Here is an 18,621-nt window from a genome sequence, read left to right as displayed (position 1 = left end):
TCCCCTGGTCTCTCTCTCTCTCTTCCCCTGGTCTCTCTCTCTCTCTTCCCCTGGTCTCTCTCTCTCTCTCTTCCCCTGGTCTCTCTCTCTCTCTCTTCCCCTGGTCTCTCTCTCTCTCTTCCCCTGGTCTCTCTCTCTCTCTTCCCCTGGTCTCTCTCTCTCTTCCCCTGGTCTCTCTCTCTCTCTTCCCCTGGTCTCTCTCTCTCTCTTCCCCTGGTCTCTCTCTCTCTCTTCCCCTGGTCTCTCTCTCTCTCTCTCTTCCCCTGGTCTCTCTCTCTCTCTCTCTTCCCCTGGTCTCTCTCTCTCTCTCTCTTCCCCTGGTCTCTCTCTCTCTCTTCCCCTGGTCTCTCTCTCTCTCTTCCCCTGGTCTCTCTCTCTCTCTTCCCCTGGTCTCTCTCTCTCTCTTCCACACGCCACATCCAGTCCACCACCAACTGGCACCTCGGCCAGGAGCCTCCTTTCCTGGATTGCTGCTGTGACGCCCGCCCTCGCTTCCCACTCCGCGGGGCGAGGCCTCACCCTGTGCGTCCGCTGCGGCCCTCGGAGGCCCCGCACGCTCAGAGCTCAGACCCCTGTCTGGCCTGCTGCACCCCTGGCCTCGTGTCCTACGCTCTGCCCCTCTTCCCTCCAGCCCAGGGCGGGGGGCTCCGACCTCAGGGCCTTTGTCCCTCCACTGGGGGTGCGCTTCCCAGATACCCGAGTAGCTGCTTCCTCGCCTCCAAATTCGTGCTCTAAGTGCCACCTTCATGGGTCACTCTACTCGTAACGGCCGTGACGCGTCATCCTCTCCCTCTCGCCTGATTCCTCTTTCTCCGTAACCGTTTCCCTTCGAATACACCACAGTTGACTTCTTTGCCTTCATCATCTGTCCGCTTCCTTGGCAGAAGGAGCAGGGGTTCTGACCCGTTCCTGTCACGCTCCGTCTGGGCACCTCCTGCCTGCTGCCGAGGAGGTGCTGATGCAGTTTGGTCACCTGAAAGCCCTGCCTGTCCTGCGCTTTATGGAGAAACGCGCTCTTCAAACACAGGGGACCCTCGTGGTTAAGATGCACAATTTGCAAACTGAAGACCTGCAGGTCTCCGCCCCGGTATTTCCCAGGTCCCCAGGAGGCTCACCTCTCTATTTAGTCCCAGCTTTGCGGCTCTCAGCCATCAAGGGTCGGGGAGGACCGCCAACAGGGCACCTGAGCCGTGACACGGGGACCATCTCCTCTCCTGGCCGGGACCCTAGGGAAGCCTGGAGACCAGGAAGCACCCCGAGGAGCAGTCAGGTGACACGGCAGCTGGAGGTTTGCCCACTGCGGGCTGGCAGGTGACGGGCTGGGACAGGAAGTTCAGGCAGGCAGGTGGGCAGCACGCTGACACGCCCAGAGCTCAGAGCAGGGGGACCCCAGCGTCAGGCGTGTGCCCCCACTGCAATGTGAGCCCCCGGGGGCAGGGGCCCATGTCTCTGCCCGGCGGCTGGCTCGGAAGCTGGAACACGGTGGGCACCGGTCAGATGCGAGCAAGGCATTCGCCAGCCGGCCCCGGTGCGCTTGCTCGTTTGCAAGTTTCCGGCCCGAGGGTGCACGAGTGGAGGGTGTGGACCCCCAGGTTTTGCCTCATGGTTGGCTTCTTGCGTCCACTGCTCCCTTCGAGGTCAGGCAGCTGTGACTGCCGCACACGAGAACACTGCAGAGTGGCTTCATTCCCAGGCGCCCGGCAATTGGTGGGGTACACCCTGGCATCCAGGAAAGCAATGGAGCCCTGCCCGGCCCCCGAAAGAAGGAACTAAAGTGCTGCAAGCAACGTGGAAAAGAGAAGAGGGCTTGGATGCACGGAACCAGCAGAATCGTGTCACACCTGCCCCGCCGGCCCCTCGGCTCGTGTAGGAGAACAGGATGGAAAGGGCGGCCTGCGCCCATGTCCCTGCACGCACCCCCGGATGGGGAGCCTGGCTGCAGCCTCCCCGCTCCCGTGGACACTCCTCTGTTCACAGCTCTCTTGCAGCTCTTCCTCTTCTGATGGTTGGAAGGGGTAGGAGTTAAAACTCGCAGGCTTGAAGCTTGAAGCCTGGGACACTTTCCATCAGTGCGCTGGGCACCTCTGCAGGGGACCAAACCTGTGACCTCCTGGTGTCTGTAAACCGGGACGCCCCAGTCCCTCCCAGTCTTTCAGGTTTCCTTATTCATGCTTCCCAAGCTGCACTTCCCCCCCAAAAGGAACCCGCACACCGGGAGAGCCGTCCCCCCGAGCCCCCCAGAGTGGCCACAAGTGGCTCCGTTTCTCCTGACAGCTACTTAGCCTGGGCATCGTTGGAAAACTCAGCTCCACAGCGAGTAACGAACCTGGAAAGAATGTCGGTCTTTGCTGGGATTTCATGTGATAGGTTTCTGGCTCTGAACCTGGATAAGATTAACTCTTCGTTCTAAGGGGAAAAAAAAAAAAAAAGCCGCTAATTCTCCGAAACAGCGGTTTAGTGGAAAAATGTGCAGCTTTGAAAGCGTCACGGCAGTCCGATTCGTACGTCCCTTTTCCAGGGCTGCATATTTTCTGTGTCTGATAATATGTTTGTTACACCTCCTCTTGGCCAGGGACACATTCGGCAAATCGTCGTCTCGAACCATGTAATCTCTTAACCAGAAGCTCCAGCATCTGCTGCCCAGTTGTTGGATGGCGGGATCATTAACGTGGCTTCTAATTTTACTCTCTGAATTTAACGTAACAAGTCTTAATGAGTGTATGTAATTCATACTTTCCAACTTCAGAGGCTCCTGAAAGAGAAACCTATGCTTTTATAACCCGTCTCTGACGTACACGGTTGTATTTTTAAATCCTATTTCCTCCCCCTCCCCCTGCCCCGTACGCAGCTGCATTATACAACAGACCCACTGGACATTATCTCCCTCTCCAGAATACGCATTCGAACATCTCTCTAGGTTTTGGGGAAGAGCCCCTTTCCACTTCATGCTCACATGATACGTCGGATGTCCTATTCTTCATGTGGAGATTAGACTTTCATCCACCTATTAAAAACCAAATTGCAGATTGGCATCCGAAAGACAACCCTTGAGTCATGTTGGGAGAATTCAGTTTCCAAACTTGCTTTCACCTCATGCCTGTTTTTACTGAAATGAGCTGGGCTTAGGAATGGCTCGTTCCTGCCAATCTAGTACAGTGTTGCCCTCTCCCCCTTCCCTGGCTATGCCCTCAACCCCCAGCCTAGAAAGCGACTGATTCCGATTAAATGCCGCTTTGGATTGACCTCTTTTTATTCAGCGTCTTGCCTCCATCAACATATTTGGGGATACTTTTTAGGAACAAACTCCAAGAAGCCAGAGCAGAAACGTTCAACCCAGTAACACATGCGACGGAGAAACCATCCCTTGAACCGTTGCTCGCTGTAGCTGTGTTTATCGTTAACCAACTCCTGGAGAATTTCAGGAGGAATTCCCAGATGGGCGTGCCTCCTGTGCGGGGTCTTCTACACTGAAAGCAGGATGATGCTTTTAAAGCAAAAGGCCCAGAACTAACCTGATTAGTGTGGCTTATTAACTCCTGCTGGAAGGTCTGCAGATGTTCGGCAGACGCCTGTCCCTGTCTGCCAAGTGCATTTTATCTGCCTAGGAGAGCGGGACGGCGACACCGATAATGGATGGCCCGAGTTAACGAGCAAAGTCTCTTTGTTTGTTATGGGAAGTTAAGGGGACGGCTTCCCTCTGATTCTCTCATGTTCACCCAAGTTCAGAGGCAGCGTCGCACCGCTGCCTTTTGTGTGGAGGGCCACATCTCAGACGGGTGGCGTGGTCTCACATGCATGAGGCTGTTGAACCTGACCCAAGTCAAGATGAGGTTCCTCTGTCCCTCGGCAGATGGTATTAGGCGCTGCCTCATGCCAGGCGCCTGCCAGGCCCCAGGGACACAGAAGTGAAGCAGAGCAAAAGCACTGCTTTCTTGGCACTAACTTTCTAGCATGAGGAGAGAGATGAGAAGCCAGTGAATGATCTGACTACGGCAGTGAAAATTTTCCACCAAAGACCTGAAGAAAGTTTCCTCGATTCTTTGGGGGACTAGGGATTTACTATGTTTCTAGAACTCTTGGGAAAGTTTACCTGTAGAACTTCTTTTGAGAGCTAGGGGTGGTACTGGGTCTGGTGAAGAGGCGGGAGCTGCAGCTACGGGTTGGGAGAAATCTGGAGGGAATCTAGTCCATGGGCGTCGTCACGTGGAGGTAAGGACGCAGGCTGCAGTCAACGGGGGAGTAGGAGGTGCTGCCACCATCAGCTTTGGTCCAAACGTCCGTAAAGAAGACGGAAGGAGGGAAGAAGATGGGCACAGTGACACGGGAAAGGGGGAGGGGGAGGCAGAGAGGCGAGGAAGGGGGCGGGGCAGGTGGGGACCAGCTTGGGAGAGGCCTCGGGCTGTGGAATCAAGTCCTCCCGGAAGGCTGGAGCGCTCCGTCCTGCAGGCTCCGTCCATGGCCGGAGGCTCCCCTGAAGTGAGCTCCCAGCTGATGTGGGCTATTCCAGTGCGTTCCCCGTCTAAGCTCTTCCCTTCGTCCCCGCCCTGTTATGGGGCAAGTTGCCACCTGAAAAGAGTCCGAAGGAGCATAAACGGTGGAGGGGTTGCCACGGTGCACGTTTCAATGGAATTTTATCCAAAGGAAGAAAGTAAATGACCTACAGAGCCCAGGCAAAACGAGGCAGCACTGCGATTGCTCCAGCGCCTACCTGCTGAAAAGTACGAGGCAGCATCCTCGGAACGATTTACCTCTTCGGTTGAGCACGTATTCGATGCAGCTGAGCCGGTGTCTGGCACCTGCTGTGCCGCCCCGGTGGCTCGGAGGCTCGGAACCGAGCTGGGCTGGGGGCGCGCGAGCCGCCTGGGCTCTCCCTGCTCTGCCTCCGGGATGGCCCTCGCCAGCCACCCGCCCTGTTCACCTCTCAGGGGTTCAAGCGTGGCTTCCCTGGGCCGGGGCTGGTCCAGCCGCGTCAGCCCCAGCATCCTTGCGTGCACGGCCCCCAAGCTGGAGCGCAGACGCCCGCCAGGCTCCCCGAGCTCTTCCGGGGGGCGCTGACAGCGCGGAGCGGGGGCACAGGGAGGAAAGAGAAGGCGCAGGGAGGAGGACGTCGCCACGCGGGCAGTCCTCGGGCACCTCAGCCTCGTCCTGTGGGAGTCCATCTCGCCGGCCTGTCCGCAGCCCTCAGCCCCTGGCACCATCCCCGCGTGGCTGGCATCCCCACCCATTCAGCTCCCCGAAGCGGGACCCTGGGAAGTGGCCCCCAGGCCGCCCCCGTCCCTCCCCGCACCCCGCCTGCCTGCAGCCCCCTAGACCCACCGTCCGCCCTCCAGCCTGGGCCGGCCAGGCTGGAGCCGCAAAGGGCTGCGCGCGGACACTTCACACGGTTAGTTCACTCGTCTCCGCAGGAAGTTGGGGTGGGCGGCTCCGGGGCGGGGTGGGGTGCGTCTGAGGGTGGGAAGCCCACCTGTCTCGTCCGGGCTCAGCCCCCAGCACAGGTGTGCGCCCGGGCACGTTGGCCTTGATGGAAGAAGGGAGTGGCCCTACTTCCCTCCCTCGGTCCAGGCCCCCGAGTTCGCGGCCTCCCAGGGGCTCTCCCCGCCCTTGACTGTCCATCCTCAGCGCAGCCGAGGCTCCAGAAGATGAAAAGCCCAGAGACTCTGCGTCTGGAAACCCCCGGGGTGCCACTGCCACAGAGACGAGGGCGCGCAGTCCGGCCCGCCAGCCCCAGTGCCCCCCGCCAGTGCCCCCCACACCTGCCGGCACCCACGGTCAGCATCGCGTCCTCCCTGCACGCCTTCCCTTCTCCAGGCTCCCAGTCTACATCACCTCCCCCAGGAAGCCCTCCTCTGCTGTCCTGCAGCACCCGGTTCCCGAGAGCCCCCTGCGCCCCGCCTCCCTTCCCTCCCGGCTTGGCCCCCTCCAGCTGCAGGGCAGAACGCGAGGGAGGGTGAGGATGGAGGGGCAGAGGGAGAGTGCACGTTGCCCTTGAACTCGAGACCTCATTCCTCTGGGGGGGTCAGTGGCCTGGCTGCCCTTCAGAGGCAGCACCCAGCCCCACTGCGGCCCCGCCCAGCACGAGGCTCCATGATGACAGATTCCGGCCCCACGGAAGGGTGCTGGGAAAGATTGCCGGAGCCGCGGTGGCCTTTGAAACAGCCCGATAAATATTTCAGTCGGAGATAAAGGACCAGACTGACGGCCCCGTTCAGGCTGGAGCCGGGCCGGGCAGCAGGGGCGTCTCAGGCTCACCCCCGCTCCCCGGGCCCCGCAGCCCGGCCTTGGCTCCAGGCAGAGGCTGTCAGTCCCGCCCAGGCCCCCGGGGACCAGAGACGCCACACCTGCGGCCGAGCTCATGAGAAGAGCTTCATGGAATCAGGGCCTCTTCCCCCGCCCTCCGACCCCACCCAGGGCCTTCCCACTGGTGTCTCCCGCTTTCTCTCTGGTTGGGCAATAGGATGAAGCAACCCGCTCGTCTGCAAGAGGCATGGACACAAGAGGGAGCCTGGGCAATGCGGTTACTGGGATGGACATCTGACTGTGTCCAGCACGCCTTCCTTGGCCAGCCCTCTCTCCACAGAGCGGGCGGCTCTCTACTCACGGCGCCCTGTCCCAGGCCCAGAGCGGGCAGGTGACCGGGGCTTGAGCAGGGACAGCACACAGCCCAGACCCGCGGCCAGGCCCCAGGTCCTCCCCTGGACACTGCTGGCCGAGCGGAGAGGCTGCTCTGTGCGGCCGTGAGCTCTAAGGCCCGGCCCGAGCCAGCCCCACGTGCAGGTCTGTTTGGAGAATAAAGCCAGCAAGCCGGAGGGGACCAGCGATGGCGCCTTGGTGACATCATCACTTGGGCACCTGGCGGCAGCCGCATGAACTTTCTGGCTGGGTTAGCCAGCCCTGCCCCCACCTTCCCCGCTTCCGCGCTGGCATCCTGTCTGGTGCAAACGCTGAGCGTCGGGAAGCTCGCTGCAGAGGGACACCGTGGTTTCTGGCCGCGGGCAAAGGATGCCAGTCCCTCAAATGATGTCCGAACTGGCCGTTTGGAAGAGGTGTGATAAAGAGTCACCCCTCCTTTGCTTTGAGGGACTCACCGCCGCCAGTGGCACTGATAAGTAACCCAAGGCAGCCTGAGGGGAAGAAAACCCAAGTCTCCAGAGTATCTGCCCCAGGGCTGGGCTTCCCCTTACTGCCCACAAGCCTCTGATTGAAGCGGAATCGGCCCATCCTTCGGAGGGGGACGTGAAGGCGTGGGACGGAGAGTCACCCCCTGGTTCACGCTGACAGTGCGGGGTAGGCCAGCATCCAAACCCACGTCTGTCTGGCGCCTGGGCCCGCGGTTTTCCGACGGGCCATTCAGCTTCACAAGGGCAAGGGGAGACGGGCCCTCTCTCTAGAGAGGCTGGGGAAGGCCTCCACAGAGGGCGGCCTCCGACCTCCGCATCATCATGCATCTCCCGGAACTGCAGTGTCACCCTCCATGGAGACCGGGGCGCCAGGAGGGCCCTGCTCCCAGCCAGCGCTGGAACGTGCCGACAGACACTGCTACACAGGCAGGGTGCAAAAGCGGCTTCTGGAACCATCCTTCCCGCAGCCCAGGAAGGAGGGAAGGCACAGGCAGGGGGCCCCAAGACCTGGAGGAGGGGGCGGAGGCTGGGCTGCCAGGTGGGGGGATGGGATGGGCGTCCTGAGCTGCAACGCACCTCTGCGCCCCGGCACGGGTGCGTCCAGGTGATCCCTAAAATGATGCAGGAGTGGAGCGAGGGGCGAGGGCTTGTTGGCAGCGTTGACAAATGGCTCTCGAGGGATACGGATTTTCCCACAATAAATCACACACACACACACACACACACACACACTCGGATTCCTATCTCCGACGGCCATTGTCCTGGCCGATGGCAGCTCCAGTCTGGGCGCTCACATCTGCCGGGTGCCTTTAACGGGCTCTCAGCCATGTTTTGCAGGCACAGGCCATGGAGCAGGGACACTCAGCTGATTGGCTGCCTGCCCCCAGCCCCCCAGCCCCCCGCCCCCAGCCCCCCCCAGGCCCCCGGTTAGAAATGGCATTTTCCACTGAGGAGCCACGAGCACCAGAGAGAAGCTGGAACCCCAGGTAGAGCACAGGGATGCCAGCAGCATCTCCCAGCAGAGACAATGTGGGCTGCTCCCTTGGCAGACAGGCGCCACCCGGGGGGGGGCTGCAGCCCCAGGAAGGTGGCACGGGGCTTCACTGCCCGATTTTTGGTCAGTCTCTCCTGAATGCCAACCAAAAATAAAAAATACACAAAGAAGCAAAAATCCACCAGCACCTATAGCCACTAAACATCACTCACCTTTAGAATGCAATTAAGAAAATTCTGGAGCTTTTCTCTTGGGGTCCATTTAAATACTGCAGTGATAGTTATCTGTGACGTCAGTAAAACATCTGGCCTGATGTTCCATATGGGGGCCTGAAAGAAGAGAAGAAGTCCACGTGCTGGAAACGATCTTCCATCTGTGCTCATCGTTTTCTAAGGGATACCCTCCCCTCGAAGGTCCTTCTTTGGTGATATTTCTGAAACGACCCGGTGGGGTATTTCTACCAGCTCTCACCTTTGGTATTAATACCAGTACCAGCCATTCCTATCTGAAATGTCTTTTATAATTACGTAATTACATACCTCATTGACCCAATTGTTAAGCCCACAGACTGATTAAATATTAACAACCGCTTGGTTCTCGTGGTGTCATTAGTTGGAACACAACCTTGTAATCTCAGGTAACACGCGATGGTAATTATCCTTCACATCCACACACAGCTGAAAACGCAGAGCAGTTAAGCCAGATAAGGTTGCCCGGTAGAATGCACTGCTTTAAATCCTGTTTTACCTCCACCGTCTCCAGCAAGGCGCGTTTCAGCCCAGCTCAGGGTTTTGCAGCAGGGGCTGGCTGGCGGCTGGCTGGGGAGGGGGAGGTGCAGGTGCACCAAACAGATCAATGCCCATGGACCCAGCCCTCTCCAGCCACAAATCCGACTGCGCTTCAGAAGTTCTAATGGGATTTTCCCCGAAGCACTGAGATGGAGACCGGGCTTAGCTCAAGCATCCCTCATTCCAGAAAACAGCGTTGAGTCCGGCAGAGCTCGCCTTGGCTATCCCTGCAGGCCGAGGAGCTGCAGGAGACTGGGTCCTGGGACCTGGCCTGGACCAGCCCCTCAGGCTTTGAAGGGTCCTTCTGTGCTGGCCTCCTTCCAAACCGACCTTTTCCTTCAGGTCTTCCTAACCCTTTCCGCTGGAGACCCTCAGCTTCTCCGCCCCCTTTCTTCCTCTTCCACACCCTCTGACCCCTTCCATCCAACTCTCCCCCGCCCATGGCGCCCTGAAGAGCCTCTGCCCCATGGCACCCGTGGCTGGCAGGTCAGGAGCTGACGGGGGCGGGCTTAACGAGAGCCTCAGGTGTTGGGTCCACCTAGCTCTCCAGGCTGTGGGGTGGCCTGAGCCGCTTCCCGTTTGGAGGTGCTGCAAACATCCAGTCCGGGAACAAAATCTGCAGAAGCAAAGCTTCCGCACGTGCCTTGGGCAGCCCGGCTGGCCCTCGGGGCCTCTCCCGACTTCCTTTCCCACATGCCCCAGCCGTGCCCTCCTGGTGGATGGGTAATGGTCTGTGTCCTGCCCCGGGCTGTTGGGTGCTACTGCAGTCTCTGTTCAGACCCCAGTGCACGGCTGGTGGACACTCTGGAATGTTCCTACACCATAGCTCAGACATGGGGGAGGACAGCACGGCCTGTCCAGCTCCAGACCTGTCCAGGCTGGCTCTGCTCAGACATGGGGAGGACAGCACGGCCTGTCCAGCTCCAGACCTGTCCAGGCTGGCTGTGCTCAGTGCGGACCACCTGCGGCCACCTCCCTTCTGACCCCAGGGTGGTGGTGCTGGAGGCTACCCGGAAGGCGAGCGCCTTGAGAAGGACTGTGACATCAAATGTAACATCCCTCTAAACACGAAGGATGGGCTGCCGTGCTCTGCTTGGCTAATAATGAACCAGCATGAATGAGAAAGCATTAGCTAATTATTGCTCAGATCACATTTAAAAAACTACCACTCTTTGCTGAACTTTGGGGAAACGTATAGAAGGATTTGGGCTCATCTTAAAGATGTACTAATGCATGGGCAGCAGGAGAAAAAAGAAGGGGCAGGTTAAGCAGAGCTGATACTGATGAAGCAACTCCACGGGGTGCAGGTGCTGGGTGTCAGTACTGGTGAGGGGCTCAGGGTCCCGCAGTCCTCATCACGATGGCCTGGTGCCCTGGTCCTCGCCTCTGACCCTGTGAACCTAATGTCCCATGGCTTTATAAATTAAGTGATAAAAGAGGTTGGCATCTATATTACACGCCAGAGACCTCCTGCTTTAGGTCAGAGAGGAAAATGCAAAAAACATCTTTTTTTTTTTTTTTTTTTTTTTTCCGGCCGCCTGCAGCTGGTGGGATCTTAATTCCCTGACCAGGGATTGAACCCGCACCCTCGGCAGTGAAAGCGCAGAGTCCTAACCACTGAACCGCCAGCGAATTCCCCAATCTCCTTCTTAAAAACAACATTCTTTGCAGCAAATCTGAGGTTTGTATTTAATGCCCAGCAGGGCAGAGCTGTCCAAATCCTCCAAAGCAAAACAGACTGGCAACCATCCTCCCAGGAAGAGAAGGTAGTTTTCTTTTGACAACTCATTTGCTTGATCTTAATTAGCCGCGAGGTTTTCGTTGTTGGTGGTGTTTGTTTATTTAATACCAAAGCCAGGGGAAAAGTCAGATGGAGCAACGTTACCCAACATTCAACTCTCTGGAGGAGAAACTCAAGTCATGAACCGTGATTTCTGTCCACTGTCTGGGGAATCGTTAAAACTAACTTTAAAATTAAGGAGACATGATCGATGGCTCCTGCTTTGCTAATTTCCTATGTGACATCTTATCTAAGGATTTGCCCCTGTAATTAGTCAGCCCCAAGGCAAATTGGGTTGTAAGGCTTTCTCCTCTTCCGGCGTTTCAATACAGAAGTTTCATTTCTGCCCTAGGTGTCCCAGCTGCCTACCTCTCTACGCCCAGCAAAGCAGCAAACTCTTGTGACAGCAGCCGGGCTCCTAACCAGGTCCAGCTGCCCCGACGTTTAGGCAGCGCTGTGCCCAGCATCGTGCACTGTGGCCCCTGCCTTTGTGGATTTATCATTGTCTTCCCTATTATGAGACTGTGCCCAGGGAATGCTTTTTCGAGGCTGGCAGTAGGCATGCGGAGCCCTAGAAACCTGACAAGCCTGTCTGAGCCACGATTGAAAAAGTGGTTCGTCTTACGGCCGCAGTGGGGAAGATGCAAGAGTTTAATTGGGTCCGACTTCAGGATTCAGATCATAGTTTTCCCTGGAGGTGTGCGTGGCAGGAAGCAACATTACCAAATCCAGGAGCTTTCTAAACGCTGAAATGAATCAAGTTCCAGGATCATTTGTTAATGGGAAAATGCACGAGAGCATCTGAACGTTTAATTACAATATTCTGTAATTGTTAAATCGGCAGTGACATTACAGAATGCTCTCGGTGACCAGATTACATGATGTATTTCTGTGTGAGAAGGCAACGATGCAAAATGATGTCATCGCAGGCACCTTTCCTGCTCCTTCATCTTCCCCCAAAGGGACCAATTCAAATAGATAATTTGACTTGATTGTTTTTAATTACATCGTAAACATTTCAGAAAAAATTCGAGGATGAAGGTGAACACGAATCAGTTGGTAATAAAAATGCAGGCTCCAATTCTTCTTGGATGACAGATGAAATGAGTTTAATACATTCTTGCTCTGTGGAAAATACGGAACATTTAAAACTGCAAACAACTGAATTCAATTAGCAGACCTCGTTCAAAACAGCTTGGAGAACCGGAGGACCGGGAACTCTTATTATCCACTCACTGCAGACGCAGGAAAGCATCACAGTTCACGGCTGATGGGAATTGGTGGGGAAACAATGTAAAATTGGCCCCTGTGTTTTTCCATCCAGCCTGAACTGGCAAGCAGATCCACTAAGAGCTTCAGCTGCTAATGTTTTCCACCCCTCACCTTTCATAAGCCCTTAATTCATCAGAAGGATAGAAAAGTGGACAAAATACTTTCAGTGTTGAAAGATGGACCGCTAACTGCATCGCTTTCAAATGCAAGTAAATCCCAACGGTGAAGTTCAATTCCGAATTTCCCTCCACTAATAAATCACAATCGGCCATTGTCGGTGGGCCGTACTCTGCTCCCCTCCTCAGAAGAAACCGGTCCTGGGCTCGCTTTTTGAGTTGGTGATGCTCCCTGCTTCGGAGAAGAGAGCACATGTTTTATAGAAGGGTGGGCCTTGGCCGTGGTGTTCAAGGGTTGTGTTTTTTGTTGCTTAGCCAGGCCATCACTTTCACAGCCCCGGAAACACACAAACAGTGGGCTTCACACATTCAATTGCTTCGACCTGTCTGCAGCGGGAACCCTGTTGGTCACCTGTGCTGTGGACGGTCCTTCCTCCGTTTAATTAGTTGCTAATCAAGTTTCATGAAAGAAACAGCACCTTGAACTTGAGAAGCACAGCTTACTTAGGAAAGCAGAATCTTCCGCGGGTTTCCTCGACCTCCACAGCAGTATGATTCCAATGAAGACATTCATCAGAGTCTCCACATGCCTGCTTTTCATTTACCAGAAGCGGCCCTCCGATGCCCCTAGAGCCAGAGCAGGTGATCCAGTGAGAGGACACCACTCAAATGCCCATCTGGGCCTGTATTCTGGAAACCACCCGTCCCCACTTCACTCTGGGAAGGTGCGGGTTCAATGCTTCCTTTGAAGTCTCGTTCTTCAGCGCCCTCTCTCTTAATTCAACGTCCTGAAAACGTGCGCTGTGCATATGTTCTGTCCCAGTGGTACCTTGTCACTTGCACTTTGTATACATCACTTGATAGCACTGGTTCACAAAACCCAGCGAACTGTGCTTCTTGGGCTAGAAAGGCAGGTTTGACAGTTGAGGATTTTAGCCTTCCTTGGGGAGGTGAGAACTTCCGGACAAAGAATGTTGTCTGCCCTTCCGGTAAACGGTGAATGCTGCCCACCCCCAAGCTATCAGCTACTGCAGCTGCCCCCTGGTGGGGGGCACTCAGGAGGGTGAAGGTCAGATGCTGGCCCTAGGAAGATGCTACGAAAGGAATCATTTCAATGAGCCCAGACTCTTGCCTCTTCCCATACACAGAAAAGCACTCAAATCAGATGTCTGTCCTTGTGATTAACAGTCATCTTTTGATGTTGGACTACTTTTTTTTTTTTTTTTCAGCAAAACCTCCTATATATCCTCCCTTACCTCTTTGGAACAGTCCCTCAGAGCGATCTCAGAGGCTGATCCCCAGGCTAGAGTCCTCAGTAAGACTCCTGAACTGGCAACTTTCAGGCTGTGCTTTTTTTTTTTCAGTCAACAAACTCACCCAGGAAGACGGGACTCCACTCCACGCCCATCTGCGTGAATCCCAAGCCGAGGCAGTAGAAGCAGGCTTTGGAACGGGACGGGAGCAGCTGCTGCCAGGCCCTCGGGGTGTCCGGTCCCCCCCTCCCCCGCACTGGGGGTGGGCTTGGGAGGCGGGGTGAGGGCGAGCCTGCCAGGGGGCGGACTCCGCTGTTGGCGACCCCCCAGGCCGCAGCTGCGGGTGCAGAGGGCCCACCCAGAAGTGATGAAGGCGGGAGCAGAGCCCGCTGGGGGGCTTCTGGGTTGGCTCCCAGCGCCTTCCCCCAGGCTTGACTCAAGGGCGGGCAGAAAGGGAGACTAAACAAAGAATAAGTGCTCACTGGGAGAAATGGAGGGCTGCCTCCCAGTTCGGGGCCCCGTAAAAAAGCGTGTCCCCGTCTGAGGAGGAAGCCTCCCGCGACCTCCGCGGGAACGGGCCCATTGCGAGTGACCACGTGAGTGGCCACGTGGACCACGGGCGCACGGATGGAGAGGCGGGGCCAGCAGAGCAGAGCCTGGGGGTGGCGGGGGAGGCAGCCCCGCCCTGCAGGGGAGAGAGCAGGGCTGGGGGCGGGAGGGGCTCAGCTCCAAGGCCGGGGTCTCAGAGCCGGGGGGGGGGGGGGTCATTTCCACCCGTGTTCCCTGGACGGGACATGTTCAGGATGGCTTGGCTGTAAAACCGCGGTTATATGATAAATATTGGTTTAAAAGGGGGAAATAATACAGCCCATGGGGTCCGGGGGGCGATTTCTACATGCTTCAGATTCCACAGACTTTTCAGTTGGTTGTTGATCTTATTTTTCTGGCCTTCTAAAAGAATGTCCATTTAGGCCATTTTCTCGAGGATGTTGTTGAATGTGACAAAATATTGGGATAAGCTTGCTGCCGGCTGTACGGGCACCCGTGTCAGGCTGCACTTAGGAAACGGGCCGCTCTCAGCTAGATGGGCTGCAGTTTGGACCGTAGGGCTGCCCGCTGTGAAACGTTTAGTTTTTATTTTTTTGGCCATGCCATACTGCAGGCGGGATCCAAGCCCCCCGACCGGGGATTGAACCCGCGCCCCCTGCACCGGAAGCGCGGCGTCTTAACCACTGGACCGCCGGGGAAGGCCCGGGTGTGAAAGGTTTAATGCCAACCTCACAGCGCAGCGAGCCAATTCACTCTACCTGAGACTGATGTGGTCCACGCAAATCACACCTTCAGCCACAAGGCGTAGAAAGAGAGCCATTAGGCTGTTTTCCTGAAATTTGGTCAAACACGCCCACTTCAGGAGAAGTAGCTCTTTCATCTTCCCCCTCCATCAGCTTCACCACCAACTAAGTCGCAGTGGTTTTTTCCCACTAAGTTAAAAGACTATTAATGCCCAAGTATGCTTAAGTCCGGCTGAAACTGTTTTAAATTCCTTGTTAATAGTAGAAGGCCTTTCGCGATTTCTGAATGGATTACTTGTGACACTGATGGCCCTGCAGCCCCAAACTCTCCGTTATCCTCAGCAGAGAGCAAACCTTGGGTCAAGACAGCATGATTTCCTGCTACTGTCTCAACTCTTGAGCAAATCGCTTCGTTCTGGAGCCCAGAACCTTCACTTCTGGGATTGTCAACCAGGAGGCCAATTGGTGTCCATTTTGGCAATGGATTTTATGATGGGGAAATTTTCCCAGTTGTGAGTGGACTGAAATCCCCAGTGAATCCCACCGGACCCAGAAAAGCACGAGTCCTTTGTGAAACTGGCATAAGATTGCCCTCTTCGATAATAAGGGCCCTCCGAGTTAACAAATACCACTGAGGTTATTATTTTCCGTATGAGATGATGAAGATGTTTGAAATAGTGTTTTCAGGGCACTGATGAAAATCAAAGCAAAATGAAAACATCCGATCACAGCCAATTTCCTTCTCTCCTACTGCCTCTTCCTGTCAATGAAAGAGTCCTATGCTCCCGTCTATGTGCAAACGGAAAAGTACAGCTGGGCAACAGCATCTCCTGGGTAACCCCATGTGACCGGAAGTGCGGAGGATCTTCTCAGACCAGTGGTGCTCTGTGCTGGGCTGGCTTTCCAGCCGGGGGGCCCCAAGTGGGCTAGGGTGTGGGTCTCCGCATGAGCTGGGCACTCACGCATGTGTGTTGATTGGGAAATCTCCCTGGAGGACCCGTGAGTAGTTCCATAAACACTTTTTTGGGCAACTTGGGACAGATTTAAGCTGCTATGAAAAGGGGAACCAGACAGATTTTATTTAAGCCAACACATGAAAATTGCGAGAGAGGGCCCTCCGAGGAATACACACAGGAGAATGTGATTAACTAGGTGTTAACTTTGAGTGCTCTGGGCCAAGCGACAGCTGCGTGACAGACAGACTTTGTGTTCACGGCAGCACCGGGTATTGGACATGGGAGGGGTGGGAGTTTGTTCGCATCCGTGAGAGACTTGGTCTAGTTTCAGCCTCCCTCCCTGGAGATGGTGGAAGGATACAGATCGTTTTGGAGTCTAAGTGGCCCTTTCTTCGGCCACGTTCTACCCTTGTGACCCAGTTATACCGCAGGCCTGGCAAAACGGCAGAACATCTGACAGGACAGTGAGGCCAGGAGGACGAGAAGGAGGGGGTCATACCCACATCCTCAGAAAACCTGGCCCGATGTGGGCTTCTTAGCACAGGCGAGGAGAGGAGGAGAGGGCAGAGGGGAGAGGAAGGCTGTTGGTTCCAGTAGGTTCCAATGCCGTCAGAATCTGCATCTTCTTCAGAGGACCAGATTTCTGCTGCACCATTTTATTTGAATTAGGATGAGAAATGAGAGACGATTTCAAACCCAGCCCAAACCCAGAGTCAGTAACTCTGGTCAACTGAAACTTTGGAAGAGCTTTTCAGGGTGAGCCTGGGCCAGGTGGCGATGCCTCTGGGTTCCTAAGGGACCTTCACTCTTTTCCAAAGGGCACTCAGGAGCCCCCCAGGGCATCACTGAGGCACCAAAAGTCCTTCTTGGCGGCCACAGGGCTTCAGAACTTGCCAGCATTAGTCATCCCTTTGGCTTGAGGCCACCCTTCAGAAGGCCTATAAAATGCAAATCTGGGGAGAGAGGCGGTGCTCCTTCAGGCCCTGACGGCAGGGACTGGAGGGCCTGGGTTGACAGACAGCCCAGGGAGGCCACAGAGGGACAGGGAGGGTGACAAGTCTGACGGCTGTAGCAGTCTAGTTCAGATTGGGGCCTCACTGGTGGGTCATGAGATGAATTTAGTGCGAGGGAGCCAGAATTAAAAGGAGAAATTAGAGCATTCAAGATGCAAAGTGCATGATTATGTAGACTGTATTATTTTTACGAGATGAAACTTTTGTACCTGTGGGCTGTGGTGCGGTACTGTCAGGCAGCAGGGGCTCAAGCTCAAGGGGTCAGACGACTTCTCCTTCCTTCACAGCGTTGCCGAGGCCTTCCCGAACGACGGCAGCCCAGCTACTGCTTAATCCGGCGAAGACATTTTGCAACCCAAAAACAATAAATAAAATGCAGCCAAACATTCCAATAACGCAACAGTAAGTGTCCCGCTTTGCCATCTCCTGGTACCCCTTTCCTGAAGCCCCCTTCCGGGAAAACTATGCATATTACAAGCACACACCGACCCCTTCTCGCCCACCCTTCCTTCCTCCTTTTTCACATGACAGCACACCGTACATGCTCTGCATCTTGCTTCCTGCACACAGTACAGATTTCAGCACATGAGGTGCAACTTCCATCTCTTCTCCTGCAGCACGGTATTCCGTCCCCTGGAGCACTGAAGCTTCTTTAAACCGGCTCTGACGGATACTTGAATTTGTGTTCAGTCTTATAAACAATGCTGCACTGAACATCCTCACATATGTGTCGACTGAAAAAAACCCACAACCCTGAAGTTGAGAATTACGTTCTATGTGGTGGACATACTAAGCACTTAGGCCTGGGAGAGAGGCTCTCAGATTGCTTGGAGGGACCGGAAGGGAGAAGCCAGGATACATAGGAGTTTTTGCAAAAAAAACCCAGGTCATCAGAACATCGAATGATGACTGTTAATTAAAGAAAACCAGACATCTCAAATTAATGAATTTAGCAATTTTCTGTGTATGGGAAGACGCAAGGGTCTGGGCTCACTGAAATGATTCCTTTGATATGCACCTTAGCTATCTGGGGCCGGCATCCTGGGTGTCTCCATCCCGAATCCGCTCTGGGTGCACAGTCTGGGGCGGCTGCAGTGGCTGACAGCTTGACGGCTGCAACATCCTTTGTTTCCTGATACGGCAGGCGCCTTTCTTTGTCTACATCTGTCTGTGAACTCGTGCAGTAATATCTATAGGCCAGATTCCTGGAAGTGGAGTTCCTGGGTCAAAACGTCTGTGCATTTTAAAAAGATTTTGATAGAAATGGTCACATTTGGCTTGTTCCACGGAGGTGGTGCCAAACTATTAATCCCATTCTGCTGCCTGGACCCTAGATCCAGGCTCGCCACTACCCTGCGGCACCCCACTGGGCCTTTCCTTTCATCATCGAAAAGTTCCTCATGCCGTGTCTTGACGTGGCACTGCTGCCCTCGTGCTGGCCCTACCCACCCTTTACTTCAAGAAAGAATAAACACCATTCAAAGGACTTAAGTCTTCCTGGATATTTCAACTTTCCTTAGTTGTGACCACTGTCAGAAAGGCTTGGTTCAATGAATGTCTTAGGAAAAATTTCACTGTGCTTCAATTTGGATGAGACTGGGGAAAGGCAGTGTATTTATTAGTCTCATAAGAGCACACACTTAGCAATGACTTCCGGAAATAGCCAGAGCTTAGGGAGGGTCCTGCAGCTCGTATGTTTGAGCCCCTGGATCTCCTCCGTGGCCAAATTTTTGTGGTAAGGTCTGCATGACAACTCAGGCAATAATCAGATCAAGTTCATTGCTGTTTCTGCAAATGCCCTTAGAACACCCGGTGGGCAGTCTCTTTGCCACACCTGACTGGAGATTAAATTCCTACTTAATGACAGAAGGTAAAATCTTTCATTTTTTTGAGTAGCACTTAGTGGCTGATTTATCAAGACATGATCTATTGTGATGCTAATCGCTTGCAATTTTGTTTGTGGAATGTACTGAAAGAGGCAAGTACTGCCATCCTATTATAGGTGAATTCTTTATGGCTAAGCTGACCAAGGCGTGGTG

The sequence above is a fragment of the Lagenorhynchus albirostris genome, chromosome 1, assembly GCF_949774975.1.
Source record: "Lagenorhynchus albirostris chromosome 1, mLagAlb1.1, whole genome shotgun sequence".
Classification (NCBI taxonomy): domain Eukaryota; kingdom Metazoa; phylum Chordata; class Mammalia; order Artiodactyla; family Delphinidae; genus Lagenorhynchus; species Lagenorhynchus albirostris.
Note: the sequence above shows the minus strand (reverse complement) of the source record.